This window comes from Hyla sarda, chromosome 10 (assembly GCF_029499605.1).
Source record: "Hyla sarda isolate aHylSar1 chromosome 10, aHylSar1.hap1, whole genome shotgun sequence".
Classification (NCBI taxonomy): Eukaryota; Metazoa; Chordata; class Amphibia; order Anura; family Hylidae; genus Hyla; species Hyla sarda.
In genome coordinates, this window is record NC_079198.1 from 62,246,631 (window position 1) to 62,265,581 (window position 18,951).

The window sequence follows — 18,951 nt, forward strand, 5'->3', positions numbered from 1 at the left end:
CGCATAGGGGGAGATTTATCAAACCCTGTCCAGAGGAAAAGTTACTGAGTTGCCCATAGGAACCAGTCAGATCGCTTCTTTCATTTTTCAGAGGTCTTTTCAAAAATTAAAGAAGCAATCTGATTGGTTGCTATGGACAGGTTTTGATAAATCTCCTCCATAGTGTCTGCAAAATGTCAAAATCTGAGAAACCCGACATTACATTGGGAAAAGCTAAAAGGGGCATGGTTTGTCAGAAAGGGACATGAACAGTTACAAAAGAGTAGTGGTCTCACAACCTGACCTATTTACTATTGAATTAATAGAAAATCCTGTAAGTAAATGCCTGTGAATTTACACCAAGAAAAAGTTGGTCAGAAAACTTTATCGACCTGGGAATTTGTGAATACCCATAGTAAATACAGGGTGGGCCATTTATATGGATACACCTTAATAAAATGGGAGTGATATTAACTTCCTGTTTGTGGCACATTAGTGTATATGAGGAGGGAAACTTTTCAAGATGGGTGGTGACCATGGTGGCCGTTTTGAAGTCGGCCATTTTAAATCCAACTTTTGTTTTTTCGATAGGAAGAGGGTCATGTGACACATCAAACTTATTGGGAATTTCACAAGGAAAACAATGATGTGCTTGGTTTTAACGTAACTTTATTCTTTCATGAGTTATTTACATGTTTCTGACCACTTATAAAATGTGTTCAATGTGCTGCCCATTGTGTTGGATTATCAATGCAACCCCCTTCTCCCACTCTTCACACACTGATAGCAACACCGCAGGAGAAATGCTAGCACAGGCTTCCTGTATCCATAGTTTCAGATGCTGCACATCTCGTATCTTCACAGCATAGACAATTGTCTTCAGATGACCCCAAAGATAAAAGTCTAAGGAAGTCAGATCGGGAGACCTTGGGGGCCATTCAACTGGCCCACGATGACCAATCCACTTTCCAGTAAACTGTTCATCTTGGAATGCTTGGACCTGACACCCATAATGTGGTGGTGCACCATCTTGCTGGAAAAACTTAGGGAACGTGCCAGCTTCAGTGCATAAAGGGGGAAACACATCATCATGTAGCAATTTCACATATCCAGTGGCCTTGAGGTTTCCATTGATGAAGAATGGCCCCACTATCTTTGTACCCCATATACCACACCATACCATACATTTTTGTGTTCCAACAGTCTTGGAGGGATCTATCAATGTGGGTTAGTGTCAGACCAATAGCGGTGGTTCTGTTTGTTAACTTTACCATTCACATAAAAGTTTGCCTCATCACTGAACAAAATCTGCGTAAATTGAGGGTCCTGTTCCAATTTTTGTTTTGCCCATTCTGCAGCACCTGAAACTACGGATACTGGAAGCCTGTGCTAGCATTTCTCCTGCGGTGTTGCTATCAGTGTGTGAAGAGTGGGAGAAGAGGGTTACATTGACAATCCATCACAATGGGCAGCACACTGAACACATTTTATAAGTTGTCAGAAACTAGTAAATAACTCATGTAAGAATAAAGTTACGTTAAAACCAAGCACATCATTGTTTTTCTTGTGAAATTCCCAATAAGTTTGATGTGTCACATGACCCTCTTCCTATTGAAAAAACTAAAGTTGGATTCAAAATGGCCGACTTCAAAATGGCCTCCATGGTCACTACCTATCTTGAAAAGTTTCCCCCCTCACATATACTAATGTGCCACAAACAGGAAGTTAATATCACCAACCATTCCCATTTTCTTAACATGTATCCATATAAATGTCCCACCCTGTAGAGTGGAATCATGAAAGTCTGAAACAACATTCCACACTAGTAAAAACCCAATACTCTTAGTAAATCAGGGCCACTAGGTGACATGGACAACATTAAGGTTTCAAAGGGAGAGATTTATCAAAACATGCGCCGAGGAAGAGTGGTGCGGTTGCCCATGTCAACCAATCAGATTGCTTCTTTCTTTTTTAAAGAGACCTGTGAAAAATGAAAGAACCAATCTGATTGGTTACCATGGGCAACTGCACTACTCTTCCTCTAAACAGGTTTTGATAAATCTCCCCCAAAGTCTTGATTTAACCCCTTCAGGACCAAGCCCATTTTGGCCTTAAGGACCAGAGCATTTTTTGCACATCTGACCACTGTCACTTTAAACATTAATAACTCTGGGATGCTTTTAGTTATCATTCTGATTCCGAGACAGTTTTTTCATGACATATTCTACTTTAACATAGTGGTAAATTTTGTGGTATCTTGCATCCTTTCTTGGTGAAAAATCCGTAAATTTGATAAAAAATTTGAAAATTTAGAATTTTTCTAACTTTGAAGCTTTCTGCTTGTAAGGAAAATGGATATTACGAATATTATTTTTTTTATTCACATATACAATATGTCTACTTTATGTTTGCATCATAAAATTGACAAGTTTTTACTTTTGGAAGACACCAGAGGGCTTCAAATTTAAGCAGCAATTTTCCAATTTTTCAAAAAATTTTCAAACTCGATATTTTTCAGGGACCAGTTCAGTTTTGAAGTGGATTTGAAGGGTCTTCATATTAGAAATACCCCATAAATGACCCCATTATAAAAACTACACCCCCCATAGTATTCAAAATGACATTCAGTCAGTGTTTTAACCCTTTAAGTGTTTCACAGGAATAGCAGCAAAGTGAAGGAGAAAATTCAAAATCTTCATTTTTTACACTCGCATGTTCTTGTAGACCCAATTTTTGAATTTTTGCAAGTGGTAAAAGGAGAAAATTTTTACTTGTATTTGTAGCCCAATTTCTCTCGAGTAAGCACATACCTCATATGTCTATGTAAAGTGTTCGGCGGGCGCAGTAGAGGGCTCAGAAGGGAAGGAGCGACAAGGGGATTTTGGAGAGTACGTTTTTCTGAAATGGTTTTTGGGGGGCATGTTGCATTTAGGAAGCCCCTATGGTGCCAGAACAGCAAAAATAAAAACAGATGGCATACCATTTTGGAAACTAGACCCCTCGGGGAATGTAACATGGGATAAAGTGAGCCTTAATACCCCACAGGTGTTTCATGACTTTTGCAAATGTAAAAAAAAATAATAATAATTTTTACCTAAAATGCTTGTTTTCCCAAAAATGTTACATTTTTAAAAATGGTAATAGCAGAAAATACCCCTTAAAATTTGAAGCCCAATTTCTCCCGATTTAGAAAACACCCCATATGGGGGTGAAAAGTGCTCTGCTGGCGCACTACAGGTCTCAGAAGAGGAGTAGTCACATTTGGCTTTTTGGAAGCAAATTTTGCTCTGGGGGCATGCCGCATTTAGGAAGCCCCTATGGTGCCAGGACAGCAAAAAAAAAAAAAACACATGGCATACTATTTTGGAAACTAGACCCCTCGGAGAACGTAACAAGGGGTTGAGTGAACCTTTATACCCCACAGGTGTTTCACGACTTTTGCATATGTAAAAAAAAAAATGTTTTTTTTTACCTAAAATGCTTGTTTTCCCAAAAATTTAACATTTTTAAAAAGGGTAAAAGCAGAAAATGCCCCCCAAAATTTATAACACAATTTCTCCCGAGTACGGCGATACCCCATATGTGACACTAAACTGTTGCCTTGAAATACGACGGGGCTCCAAAATGAGAGCGCCATGCACATTTGAGGCCTAAATTAGGGACTTGCATAGGGGTGGACATAGGGGAATTCTACGCCAGTGATTCCCAAACAGGGTGCCTCCAGCTGTTGCAAAACTCCCAGCATGCCTGGACAGTCAGCGGCTGTCCGACAATACTGGGAGTTGTTGTTTTGCAACAGCTGGAGGCTCCGTTTTGGAAACAGTGGCGTATCAGACGTTTTTCATTTTTATTGGGGAGGGGGGCTGTGTAGGGGTATGTGTATACGTAGTGTTTTTTACTTTTTATTTTATTTTGTGTTAGTGTAGTGTAGTGTTTTTATGGTACAGTCACACGGGCGGGGGTTCACAGTAGTTTGAGCTGGCAGTTTGAAAATTTGCCGCAGCTCAAACTTGCAGCCGGATACTTACTGTAAACCTCCGCCCATGTGAGTGTACCCTGTATGTTCACATTGGGGGGGGGGGGGGGAACATCCAGCTGTTGCGAAACTACAACTCCCAGCATGCGCTGACAGACTGTACATGCTGAGAGTTTTAGTTTTGCAACAGCTGTAGGCACACTGGTTATGTATCATTGAGTTTGTGACCTAACTCAGTGTTTCACAACCAGTGAGCCTCCAGCTGTTGCAAAACTACAACTCCCAGCATGTACGGTGCATGGTGTACGGTGACTGCTGAGAGTTGTAGTTTGCAACAGCTGGAGGCACACCGGTCGTGAAACACTGAGTTAGGTAAAAAAAAACTCTGAGTTTCACAACCATTGTGCCTTCAGCTGTTGCAAGACTACAACTCTCAGCAGTCACCGACAGCCAACGGGCATGCTGGGAGTTGTAGTTATGCAACCAGCAGATGCACCACTACAACTCCCAGCATGCACTTTAGCTGTTTGTGCAAGCTGGGAGTTGTAGTTATACAACAGCTGAAGGTACACTTTTCCATAGAAAAAATGTGCCTCTCGCTGTTGCAAAACCATAAGTCCCAGCATGCCCATAAGGGAATGCTGGGAGTTGTGGTTGTCTGCCTCCTGCTGTTGCATAACTACAGCTCCCAGCATGCCCTTTTTGCATGCTGGGAGCTGTTGCTAAGCAACAGCAGGAGGCTGTCACTCACCTCCTGCTGCTGCTCCGGGACACAGGTCAGTCTCTCGCCACCGCCACCACCGCTCCTGGTTCCCCGATCCCAACATTGACGCTGGGGATCGGGGTCCCCAGCTCCCGGGGTCCACGTCCCGCACCCGCTCATGTCCTCCGGAAGAGGGGTGGAGCGGGTTGCGGGAGTGACACCAGCAGCATGCGCCCTGATTGGTCGGCCGGTAAACCGTCCGATGAATCAGGGCGATCGTGAGGTGGCACCAGTGCCACCTCACCCCTGCAGGCTATGGCTGTTCGGGACCGTCAGAGACGGCCCCGAAAAGCCAGTAATTCCGGGTCACCGTATCACTGGAGACCCGATTGACCCGGAATCGTCGCAGATCGCTGGACTGAATTGTCCAGCGATCTGCGGCCATCTCCGACATGGGGGGGCATAATGACCCCCATGGGCGATATGCCGGGATGCCTGCTGAACGATTTCAGCAGACATCCGGCTCCGGTCCCCAACCGGCTAGCGGTGGGGACCGGAATTCCCACGGGCGTATGGATACGCCCTCGGTCCTTAAGGACTCTGAATGCAGGGCGTATCCATACGCCCTATGTCCTGAAGAGGTTAACAACCTTTGACAACAATGACAACCTCCAATCATTTTTGTAGCCATCTGTAAGCTTATAGCACATGTCGGCTGGTAGTTTCTGACAAATTTCTACTGTAATTCTCTCAAGCTCTAGAGTATTTGCAGGGTTCCTTTTCCCAGTAGCCAATTTAAACTCCAAAGGTTTTACTTGGTTTGAGATCAGGACTAATTTTGGACCCGTTTAAAACAACCATTTTTTTTCCCCAACAATTGTGTAATTTTAAATGTATGCTTTGAGACATAATCCTGCTGTAAGACCCATTGGGGGAGATTTATCATTGCTTATAGAGCATTTTTTTGTCTATGTTTACATGTTTAGACGCAGTTCAGGCGCAAGCAGCATATTTTGAGACTTTTATGCGCCTTTTGATATAGACAGTTTCACTCTTTTTGCCTACCCGTAGAACTTTTTCTTTTTGACCATGCAGTGGTCACGTATTTATCATTTACGACTTTTTGTCAAAAGTCGCTATTTTGTGCGCAAAGGTTGCCAAGAATAATTTCTACCTTCTGCAATTCAACCTTTAACCTCTTGTGGACGACAGTGTCCCACTCCCCTTCTATGACATGTGCTCAGGAGCCAAACGCGGGTCATAGCTCGGTGGTCCTGGCGGCTATCTGCCACCAGGACCCATCTCTAATGCCAGACATCATTGATCACGGTGATAAATGGCTTTAACCCCTTAGACACCGCAATCAAATTTTATTGTAGCATCTAAAATGCAAGTAAAAATGTCCCGGCAGCTCTGTGAAAGTAAGTAAAAACACCTAACCTGCAAAATTCAGGACTCGGGAAAGTGTCTACTTCCCTCCCTCACAAGTGTCTAGAAAAAAGTGTATGTGGTAGAGCTTTTCCCTCCACAGCAGAGCTGCGCAAAATTCATCATTTTGCTGCACCTTCTTGATAAATAAGATGCATGCTAGTCAAACCCACCACCAAAATAAACATGGGAAAATAGCTCTACTGTAGACATTCTTTGATTAATCTGGGCCATTGTGTTTGACTCAAAGCTAGTTTTCCTAAATTTGGGAGCTTATTTCACTCTAAAGTGTTCTGATAATGCTCTGATTTTGTTGCTCTTGTAACACATCTAAGTTCCAGTTCAAGAGGCAGCAAGGCAGACCTACAGCATTATGTATCATTGTAGGTGGAATGTTCTCTTCTGTATATAATGTTTTTCAGTGTGTGGGTATGGTATGGGTTGAAACCCTCATCCCAACAATCTCTGGTTTAGCGAAATTTTTGATACATTTTGGACTTGTTTTATTATTTATATGTTATATAGAATTTAGAATACAATTGAAAGGTAGATCAAGCAGTATGATCTATTGAGTGAGGCTCAAGTCCATGGAGCTACCCGAGATAGCCACATACAGCATTTGGTTGTCTCTACATTTCCCATAGAGAATAAATAAAGCAGCGAAAGCGCATGTGTTGCCCGATGCTCCATTTTAACTGGAGACTTGGGCCCTCGTTCTTGAGATCATGGGGGTCCCCAGCGGTTCACGCCTATTCTGTGGGAAAACCCCTTTATCCTGTTCCCAAACACCAAATTTAAAACTTTCTTTCTCTTCACCTTCTAAAACCCATAATATTTTTATTTTTCACCTTGTATAGGGGCTTTTTTTGATACAAAAAAATATACATTAATCCCTTCCATATTAAAGGGGTTATCCGCCATAAGGTGATTTTAGTATGTACCTGGCAAACAGTAATGGACATGCTTAGGAAGGATCTGCGCTTGTCATGGGGCTAAATGGCTATGTTGTGAAATTACCATAATACTGGGGCTAGCTTTTTGTGAACTGGTATTTCCTGTTTGAGTTTTCTTCTTTTGCCTACAAATCCCATCATTCCATTTTCCTCCCTCCCACACATCAGCCACCCCACCCATTGAAACATAAATGAGCTGCATGCATTCAAAAGACCTGTGCTTTTCAATCAGGGTGCCTACAGCTGTTGCATTAGTTGCAGATTGATCTCTCTCCACCCATTGAAGCAGACAGGCTCCCTGTGATCAGCTGACTAGTGAGGTCAGGTCTCAGCCACATTGCAACCTGGGAAAAATCTGAGACAACAGTCTATTTTTACATAACATTTTTTTTTCTTTGAAAAATGTGATAAGGGGATAATGAAATTTTTTTTGGGGGGGGAGGTGATTCTTTTTATATTTATAAAAAAAATTGCACTCCAGGGGCATTTTATAAGCACTTTAGATGTAAAAATAATAAGCACTTTAGATGTAAAAATAAGCATGCAGAAAAATATGATGAACTGTGACAAGGGCCAAATTACAAAGGCTAAACAACTGGGGCAGAGAATCTCCAAAATAGCCAGTCTATTGGGGCGTTTGTGGTTTACATTGGTTAGTACCTACCAAAAATACATAACCCAAAATGGTAAAAAAAAGAAAAAAAAAAGAAAAAACTGTATAAAATACAATATGTCCCTCAAAAAACAAGCCCTTATGTAGGAGTGATTACATACAAAAAAAATAAATCAAACATGCAGGTGGGCAAGACATTTCTCTGGCCACGTACTGCAAGCTAGTGTTAGGACAGACTGCTAAAAATTGACTTCTAAAAACCAGACATGTTTTGTCGGGTTGTGCACCAGATTCTGGCCAGAATTTCTGTCTGCGCCAGAATTTGTGGCATAATTGAAAAAAATCTGAAAGTGGGGTGGCCGCTGAAAAAGGGGAATGTCCCCGACATTTTCACAAAAGCCCAAGCCTAAGGTTTCCACAGAAAATGTGGTGGATTTGAGCTGAGGAAAACCCGACAGATCAGAGCAGGTGTAAAATAGGTAACTGTAGGGAAAAGTGCAAATTGTAGGGAAACCTAAGTAAATACTGTGGGGAAAAAATTGTAGGGAATTAAAACCCCCAAAGAAAACTACACTCTACTATCAGGGCCAGTGTGTCTGTCCCTACATTTTGCTACCTTTGGCTAAAGCATCCTATCCTACATAACAGGTTACCTTTAGGCTTCAAAGCTCTTAAAATGTCAACCATAAGTGTATATTTTTGCCTAGATTCACACGTGTGCTTTCTTTGTATGTACGTTTTTTGCTCTATAAGTGATTTAAACCGATTGAAAAGAAATAGCACAATTGGGGGATGTTTCAAAATAAGCAACCACTAAGGGTTCGTTCACACTAAGCAATTCCCATGGAATTCTGCAGGTGGAATTCTGCTAGCGGAATTACGTGCGGTGAACTTTTACATCAGTGTGAATGAGTTTCTGCGAGACCCGTTCACACTGAGCAATTGTTCCGCACAGAGAATGAACATGTTCATTCTTTGTGCAGAATTCCACGAGCACTGCATAGCCGTCAATGGTGGCAGCGCAGTGCCGCGGGTCCTACCGCTGACCGAGGCTGCCAGGTTGAATCTCCGCTCGCTGAATTCCATGAGCGGAGATTCAGCGCTCACTCCGCAGTGTGAACACACCCTAACCCTGAATGAACCTGTACGTACTAGAAATGTAGTACTTAGACAGATTATCAAAATTGGGGTTATTGTATGGACAAAATATGGTTTTGACCTAACAAATACAAATAAATGTATTAATGTACAGCCCAGAAATCTGCTCTAATTATCTTTTTAAACCAATCATCCTCTATGTGACCGAAAAAGACTTTCCTCAAGGGCTCAAATAGAATAATATAATATAGATAGGTGAGGGGGTTTATTGTTCACTAAAAGAGCAACTAAAACAACAACCTACAGGTGTGGAAGACCACACAACAAAATTGTGAATATACCCCAGTTAGAAGTAACTTATGACAAGTATGATCATGTATAAAAGTGATTTTATTGAAATATATAGTTTAAAAAATACATATATGTATATCTGAGATCACAGAATCAATTCATAAAGGGTAGTATAAAAATACATATATATATAAAAGAATAAAATATAGGGTGTATACTGGGGTGAGAAAACCTGTATGCCAACAGAATGGGTGAAGAGATAAAAGAGTTGCTTGGGAAGTCACGGGGCTGAATGAACCTGTACGTACTAGAAATGTAGTACTTAGACAGATTATCAAAATTGGGGTTATTTTATGGACAAAATATGGTTTTGACCTAACAAATACAAATAAATGTATTAATGTACAGCCCAGAAATCTGCTCTAATTATCTTTTTAAACCAATCATCCTCTATATCTATAGTAAAGAAGGTTTCACCATCAGCTTAAAGGGATTTTATTTACTGAAAGATCATAGTAGTGTACTACAGAGTAGTGGAAGATGGAGATATGAAACTAAGGGACTCTGCTCACTGTGTATAAGTTACTGGTTGATTATCCAGGTCATTGATTCTGACATATATGGAGTCAGGTGGGAATTTCTTTCCCTGAAATTAGGAACACTGGCTACTGTCTCATGGGTTTGGTATTGTTTTACTCTGGCTCAGGATAAATAGCTGTATTTGAACCCCTTAGGCTGGGTTCACACTGCAGAATTTCTGGGAAAAATTTCTGCCAGAGATTGCCAGGACCGAGCAGACTGCATTGATGCCCCCATAGACTGCAATGCATTTCTGGGTGGATCTTTTGGGAGATCTGCTCAGAAATGCATTGCCATCTATGGGGACGGCAATGTAGTCCACGCGGTCCAAGTGCCACCAGCTCGATCTCCGGCAGAAATTCTGCCCATAAATTCCTCAGTGTGAACCTAGCCTTAGGCTAGGTTCACACTACTGAAATTCTGCATGCAATTCCACTTTGAAATTGCAGGCAAAAATTCTTCTTACTAAAATGTATATGCGAGTGAATGGGTTTTCGTGCACCCATTCACACTGATGGTGCTTTTTATTCAGGCGGATTTTCAAGCAGAATCTCATTGACTTCAATGGGACTCTCATTTGGAGGTGAATTTTTACCCAATGCGGAATGGAGGCAGATTGACTGAAAATAGGCTATAGAGGCAGAAATTACTCTAACAAACTTTTGCAAGCAGACAAGCGGAATTTCAGTAGTGTGAACCTAGCCTTATAAATGATTATATGGATTATGATTTATTTAAAAAAAAATTATGTGAAAACCACAAGTGTAAATTGTATAGCAGTAAATGCAGCAAAATATCTTAGTGGCAAAGAATGAAAGGACATAGGTCGTCATGAAAATATTCCGAAGTGCTGTAACAGTATCCATAAACTAAGTTAATGGCCTGAAATTGCTGTGGAAAATTTTTGCCGCAATTTTGGCCAAAATCCACTGGGAAATCCACAAGATAAATCTACATAAAATCATTCAAATTTTGGTGTAGATTTCCCTGCGGATTAACCCCTTAACGACCAAGGACGTATATTTACGTCCTTGGCCGGCTCCCGCGAGATAACGCGGGGTCACGCGGTGATCCCGCGCCATATCGGGTCGGTCCCGGCATGTATCTGATGCCGGGACCCGGGGCTAATAGCTATTAACCCTTTAGACGCGGCGTTCAAAGTTGAAAGCCGCGTCTAAACTGAAAGTCAAAGCTGCCCGGCTGCTCAGCGGGGCTGATTGGGACCATCGCAGTGAAAATGCGGTGTCCCGATCAGCTGGGACACGAGCGGAGGTCCTCTTACCTGCCTCCGGCGTGTCCCCTCGGCGATTGATTGCTTCAAGCCTGTGATTCAGGCTTGAGCAATCGACCGCCGATAATGCTGATCATTGCAAAGCTATGGCTTTGCAGTGAACAGTGCTGGCAATCAGTGTGTGCAGTGTTATAGGTCCCTAATGGAGCTATAACACTGCAAAAACAAAGTGTAAAAAAAGTTAATAAATGTGATTTAACCCTTTCCTTAATAAAAGTTCAAATCACCCCCCTTTTCCCATAAAAAAAACACCATGTAAATAAAAATAAATATAAACATATGTGGTATCGCCACATGCGTAAATGTCCGAACTTTTTTCTTCAATTTCGTCGCACAATGATTTTTTTTTCCGTTTCGCCGTAGATTTTTGGGTAAAATGACTGATGTCACTGCAAAGTAGAATTGGTGGCACTAAAAATTAGCCATCATTTGGATTTTTAGGTGCAAAATTGAAAGGGTTATGATTTTTAAAAGGTGAGGAGGAAAAAACGAAAGTGCAAAAACGGAAAAACCCGTGGTCCTTAAGGGGTTAAAGGGAATTTGTCAACAGTTTTGAGCCATCCCATTTACTGACATCCATATACAGAGGTCAGAGAGGGATGTGCAATCATACCTGATGTCTTGGTCAGACATTGTTTAACCCCTTAAGGACATAGCCCATTTTGACCTTAACCTCTTAAGGACCCAGGACGTCCCCGTACGTCCTGGCGTTTTCCGGTCTCTGCCGCTCGCCGGGCAGAGATCGGAACCGGATGCCTGCTGAAATGCTTCAGCAGGCATCCAGGGCAAACGCCGAGGGGGGAAATCGCCCTTGCGATCTGCGGCAATACCGGGCTGATCGGGTCTCTGGGACCCGACTGCCCGGTAATTTCGCATGATCCCGGCTGTCACAGACAGCCAGGACCATGCTAACGTATAGGAGCGAGGTGGCAAGCCTGCCACCTCCTCCTATACCCTGCGATCTGTCGGTTAGTTAACCGACCAATCGCAGGAGGGGGGGCGGTTACTTCCTCCCGTCCTGCCCGGCCCCTTGAAGTCCAGAGAGGACGGGAGGAAGACCGGAGGACGCTGCGGGGGACGGGGGAGTGCTGGGGACCGGCCCCGGTACTTACCTCGTCCCTGAAGACCCGGATCCCGGCGAGGAAGATGGCGGCGGCGGCGACAGGTGAGTAGATCTTCAGCCGCGGTCAGGCCCTTTACAGCAATGCACGTCGCCGTAAAGCGACATGCATTGCTATAATAGGACCCTGTAAACTACAACTCCCAGCATGCCCAGACAGCGCTTGGCATCTGGGCATGCTGGGAGTTGCAGTTTTGCAACATCTGGAGGTCCACAGTTTTTGGACCACTGTGCCCTTCCAGATGTTGCAAAACTACACATCCTCAGCATGCCCTTACTGTCCAGGCATGCTGGGAGTTGTAGTGCTGTAACATCTGGCCCTTCAGATGTTTCAGAACTACAACTCCCAGCATGCCTGGACAGTTTTGGCATACTGGGGGTTGTAGTTTTGCAACATCTGGAAGGGCACAGATTGGGAACCACTGTATTAGTGGTCTGCAAACTGTAGTCCTCCAGATGTTGCAAAACTACAACTCCAAGCATGCTGGGAGTTGTAGTTCGGCAACATCTGGCTCTAAAGATGTTGCCGAACTACTACTCCCAGCATTCCTGAGAATGTTTGGGAGTTGTGGTTTTGCAACAGCTGGAGGCACACTGGTTGGGAAACATTGTTTCCTAACTCAGTGTTTCCCAACCCGTGTGCCTCCAGCTGTTGCAAAACCACAACTCCCAAACATTCTCAGGCATGCTGGGAGTAGTAGTTTTGCAACAGCTGGAGGTCCCCCCCCTGTGAATGTACAGGGTACATTCACATGGGCAGGGGGCTTACAGTGAGTATTGGGCTGCAAGTTTGCAATGCAGCAAATTTTGCGCGGCAGCTCAAACTCGCTGTAATCCCCTGCCCGTGTGACTGTACCCTAAAAACACTACACTACACTAACACAAAATAAAATAAAAAGTAAAAAACACTACATATACACATACCCCTACACAGCCCCCCTCCCTCCCCAATAAAAATAAAAAACGCCTGGTACGCCACTCTTTCCAAAATGGAGCCTCCAGCTGTTGCAAAACAACAACTCCCAGTATTGCCGGACAGCCGTTGACTGTCCAGGCATGCTGGGAGTTTTGCAACAGCTGGAGGCACCCTGTTTGGGAATCACTGGCGTAGAATACCCCTATGTCCACCCCTATGCAAATCCCTAATTCAGGCCTCAAATGCACATGGCGCTCTCACTTTGGAGCCCTGTCGTATTTCAAGGCAACAGTTTAGGGTCACATATGGGGTGTCGCCGTACTCGGGAGAAATTGCCTTACAAATCTTGGGGGTCTTTTTCTCCTTTCACCCCTTATGGAAAGGGGAAGTTGGGGTCTACACCAGCATGTTAGTGTAAAAAAAATAAACTTTTTACACTAACATGCTGGTGTTGCCCTATACTTTTCATTTTGACAAGAGGTAAAGGGGAAAAAAGCCCCCCAAAATTTGTAACGCAATTTCTCCCGACTACGGAGATACCCCATATGTGGGCGCAAACTGCTCTGGGGGCGCACAACAAGGCCCAGAAGGGAGAGTGCGCCATGTACATTTGAGGTGATTTGCACAGGGGTGGCTGATTGTTACAGCGGTTTTGACAAACGCAAAAAAAACAAAACCCCACATGTGACCCCATTTCGGAAACTACACCCCTCACGGAATGTAATGAGGGGTGCAGTGAGAATTTACACCCCACAGGTGTCTGACAGATCTTTGGAAGAGTGGGCTGTGCAAATAAAAAATGTTGTACAGCCCACTGTTCCAAAGATATGACAGACACCAGTGGGGGGTAAATGCTCACTGTACCCCTTGTTACGTTCCTCAAGGGGTCTAGTTTCCAAAATGGTAGGCCATGTGGGGGTTATTTTGCTGTCCTGGCACCATATGGGCTTCCTAAATGCGACATGCCCCCCGAGCAAAATTTGCTCTCAAAAAGCCAAATATGACTCCTTCTCTTCTGAGCATTGTAGTTCGCCCGTAGTGCACTTCAGGTCAACTTATGGGGTACCTCCATACTCAGAAGAGATGTGGTTACAAATTTTGGGGGGTATTTTCTGCTATTAACCCTTGCAAAAATGTGAAATTTGGGGGGGAAACACACCTTTTAGTGATTTTTTTAATATTTTTTTTTACGTATGCAAAAGTCGTGAAACCCCTGTGGGGTATTAAGGCTCACTTTATTTCTTGTTACGTTCCACAAGGGGTCTAGTTTCCAAAATGGTATGCCATGTTGTTTTTTTTTTTGCTGTCCTGGCACCATAGGGGCTTCCTAAATGCGACATGCCCCCGAGCAAAATTTGCTCTCAAAAAGCCAAATATGACTCCTTCTCTTCTGAGCATTGTAGTTCACCCATAGTACACCTCAGGTCAACTTATGGGGTACCTTCATACTCAGAAGAGATGGGGTTACAATGTTTGGGGGGTATTTTCTGCTATTAACCCTTGCAAAAATGTGAAATTTGGGGAGGAAACACACCTTTTAGTGATTTTTTTTATATATTTTTTTACGTATGCAAAAGTCGTGAAACCCCTGTGGGGTATTAAGGCTCACTTTATTTCTTGTTACGTTCCACAAGGGGTCTAGTTTCCAAAATGGTATGCCATGTTGTTTTTTTTTTGCTGTCCTGGCACCATAGGGGCTTCCTAAATGCGACATGCCCCCGAGCAAAATTTGTTCTCAAAAAGCCAAATATGACTCCTTCTCTTCTGAGCATTGTAGTTCACCCATAGTACACCTCAGGTCAACTTATGGGGTACCTTCATACTCAGAAGAGATGGGGTTACAATGTTTGGGGGGTATTTTCTGCTATTAACCCTTGCAAAAATGTGAAATTTGGGGGGGAAACACACCTTTTAGTGATTTTTTTTTAATATATTTTTTTACGTATGCAAAAGTCGTGAAACCCCTGTGGGGTATTAAGGCTCACTTTATTTCTTGTTACGTTCCACAAGGGGTCTAGTTTCCAAAATGGTATGCCATGTTGTTTTTTTTTGCTGTCCTGGCACCATAGGGGCTTCCTAAATGCGACATGCCCCCGAGCAAAATTTGCTCTCAAAAAGCCAAATATGACTCCTTCTCTTCTGAGCATTGTAGTTCACCCATAGTACACCTCAGGTCAACTTATGGGGTACCTTCATACTCAGAAGAGATGGGGTTACAATGTTTGGGGGGTATTTTCTGCTATTAACCCTTGCAAAAATGTGAAATTTGGGGGGAAACACACATTTTAGTGAAATTTTATTTAAATTTTTTTACATATGCAAAAGTCGTGAAACTCCTGTGGGGTATTATGGCTCACTTTATTCCTTGTTACGTACCTCAAGGGGTCTAGTTTCCAAAATGGTATGCCATGTGGGGGATTTTTGCTGTTCTGGCACCATAGGGGCTTCCTAAATGCAACATGCCCCCCAAAAACCATTTAAAAAAAACGTACTCTCCAAAATCCCCTTGTCGCTCCTTCGCTTCTGAGCCCTCTACTGCGCCCGCCGAACACTTTACATAGACATATGAGGTATGTGCTTAGTCGAGAGAAATTGGGCTACAAATATAAGTATACATTTTATACATTTTCTCCTTTTACCCCTTGTAAAAATTCAAAAATTGGGTCTACAAGAACATGCGAGTGTAAAAAATGGAGATTGTGAATTTTCTCCTTCACTTTGCTGTTATTCCTGTGAAACACCTAAAGGGTTAAAACGCGGACTGAATGTCATTTTGAATACTTTGGGGGGTGCAGTTTTTATAATGGGGTCATTTGTGGGGTATTTCTAATATGAAGACCCTTCAAATCCACTTCAAACCTGAACTGGTCCATGAAAAATTGTGAGTTTGGAAATTTTGTGAAAAATTTGAAAATTGCTGCTGAACTTTGAAGCCCTCTGATGTCTTCCAAAAGTAAAAACTCGTCAATTTTATGATGCAAATATAAAGTAGACATATTGTATATGTGAATAAAATAAAATAATATTTGGAATATCCATTTTCCTTACAAGCAGAGAGCTTCAAAGTTAGAAAAATGCAAAATTTTCAAATTTTTCATAAAATTTTGGGATTTTTCACCATGAAAGGATGCAAGATACCACAAAATTGTACTACTATGTTAAAGTAGAATATGTCACGAAAAAACAATCTCGGAATCAGAATGATAACTAAAAGCATTCCAGAGTTATTAATGTTTAAAATGACAGTGGTCAGATGTGCAAAAAATGGCCGGGTCCTGAGGTGTAAAATGGCTGGGTCCTTAAGGGGTTAAAGGGTTACTCCGGTGAAAACCTTTTTTCTTTTAAATCAACTGGTGGCAGAAAGTTAAACATATTTGTAAATTATATGAAGAAAGATGAGAGGCCACTCACCAAATCGTGTTCCAAAACTTTATTCTTGAATATTCAGTGCATAAAAGTTAGCCAACAAGACGAGGTCAGACGCCTGGATGGCATCCAGGCGTCTGACCTCGTCTTGTTGGCTAACTTTTATGCACTGAATATTCAAGAATAAAGTTTTGGAACATGGATTTGGTGAGTGGCCTCTCATCTTTCTTCATATGTTTGTCACAATGCTGATGTGCACTTCCAGAGATTGAGCACCACCTATACCGGTTCATCTAACTCGCCCTCACCCGTAGCCTGACTGCTCGACACACACCCTTGAAGACCCCGGTTGTGCCGACCGCTGTCTCTTTCCTCGTTTATATTTGTAAATTACTTCTATTAAAAAATCTTAATCCTTCCAGTACTTATTAGCTGCTGAATACTACAGAGGAAATTCCTTTCTTTTTGGAATACTGATGACATCACGAACACAGTGCTCTCTGCTGACATCTCTGTCCATTTTAGCAACCATGCATAGCAGATGTATGCTAAGGGCAGCATCGAGGCTCAGTGGTTAGCACTGCTGCCTTGCAGTGCTGGGGACTTGGGTTCAAATCCCACTAAGGACAACAATAAAGAAAGCATTATTATTATAATAACGTCAGCAGAGAGAACTGTGCCCGTGATGTCGTCAGAGAGCATTCCAAAAAGAAAAGAATTTCCTCTGTAGTATTCAGCAGCTAATAAGTACAGGAAGGATTAAGATTTTTTAATAGAAGTAATTTACGAATATGTTTAACTTTCTGCCACCAGTTGATTTAAAAGAAAAAAGGTTTTCACCGGATTACCCCTTTAAGGACACAATCTGACCACCTTCACTTTATGCATTAGTAACTCTGGGCGTCACCTGTATGGGAGGGACAGGGGGAATTGTATAGGGGACAGGGTCACTAGTATGGGGGACCTCTACTGTTATTGCCCTGAAGTGCCTTCTGGAGGGCTCATCTTCACTGGATGATGATGGGGGAGGAGAAAGAAATGTGGGGTTTTTCTCCTCTCCCTGATTGGTGGCCTCGGTGTCGGAGGCAAGCACATGGCGTATGCCTCCTCCACTGAAAAGGCTATGGGGTATTTATATTTTATAGGGGGGGGGGCAGTATGCGTGTAAATGTAGTGTTTTCACTTTATTTCAGTGTTTAGTGTAGTGATTTTTACGTTTACTGAAGGCTTTTTTTGCAGTGCAGTTTTGTTTTGCTTTTTGCACTTTTTGCGGACTGTATGCGTCCCGTGCCACCAACGACTGTTCTGCACTGTGTGGCCTGACCGTAATCCATGTTCAGATTGCGCTGATTGCTGATCAGTGAATTATTACTGATCAGCATTTTTTCTGGGTACAGGTTTTTATTTGCGCTTTTTTTTTAAGTGTTTGTGGTCCGTTCTACCAGCGACTGTACTTTCCATGCCTGTACCCCAAAAAAGTGCTGATCAGTAATAATTCACTGATCAGCAATTAGCGCAGTCTGCACATGGGGTCCAGTCTGGCCCCACAGCACAGAATAGTCGCTGGTGGCACGGACCGCATATGCCCCCCAAAAAAGTGCAAAACAAAACCCTGCACCCCATAAAAAGCTAGGGGCAGGCAGCAGATCAGTGGTCGCCAAGGTGTGGCCCTCCAGATATTGCCAAACTACAACTCCCAGCATGCTCAGACAGGCATCGGATGTCTGGACATGCTGGGAGTTGTAGTTTTCTAACATATGGATGGCCACAGTTTAGAGACCCTTTGCAAATTGTAAGGGAGAGAGCACTCACCTGCCGCATCATCGCCGCTGCTGGACCTCAAAATACCCGCCACTCCCGTGGCCGAACCTCTGGACACCCGCCGCTCCTGCTGCCGGGCTTCCGGACACCCACCGCTCCCGCCGCACACCTCCCAATCCCGCCGCGCACCCGCCGTTCTGCCGCACATGCACATCCAATCACTGATTGGGTTAATCAAATGGGGTCCCGGGGTGTCAAGCAGGAGTGGTCTCCTGCCGGACACCCTGGGGCTTTAGCTAATGAACCCGATCAGTGCAGCGGGAGCGCATATTTAATGAATGCTGTATATATATATCTATGGCGGAATGCGCAAAGGTATGGCGTCAACCGCCGTATATATATGGCGTTCTGTGGGAAGGGGTTAATACTTTCCTGCAGCAGCTACAACTGTTTCATTTTTTCAGTTGAGCAAGCATTATTTTTTAATGAGATGTTAACTCCTTACTGCATTACTGTTTTACAACTTTCAGCATGTCAGATCAACATGTCAATTTTTTTTTAAATGACAGTAACACTTTCAGGACACAGGGATTTTTCATTGTTGTTCTTTAGTTTTTTTTCCTCCTTGCCTTCTAATAGCCATAACACTTTTAATTTTCCACTTACAGACTCATAATAGAGCTTGTTATTTGCACCACCAATTATAATTTGTAATGAAATCACTAATTTTACCTGAAAACCTATGGTGAAACCAAAATTATTTGTGGGGCGAAATTGAAAATCATATGCCAATTTGCAATATTTAGGGGCTTGTACTTTTCGGTACAAATGACACATTTGCCAAGATTCATCAAATTAGCTGAGCTGTGATTGGTTG

At 42.9% G+C, this 18,951-nt stretch overlaps 1 protein-coding gene across 7 annotated transcripts in view; it reads left to right on the forward strand.

Moving 5' to 3' along the window:
• The window catches only part of SYNGR4 (synaptogyrin 4), a 191,611-nt gene that overhangs the window by 155,847 nt on the left and 16,813 nt on the right, over positions 1-18,951 (forward strand). The gene's annotated exons all lie outside the window — the stretch shown is intronic.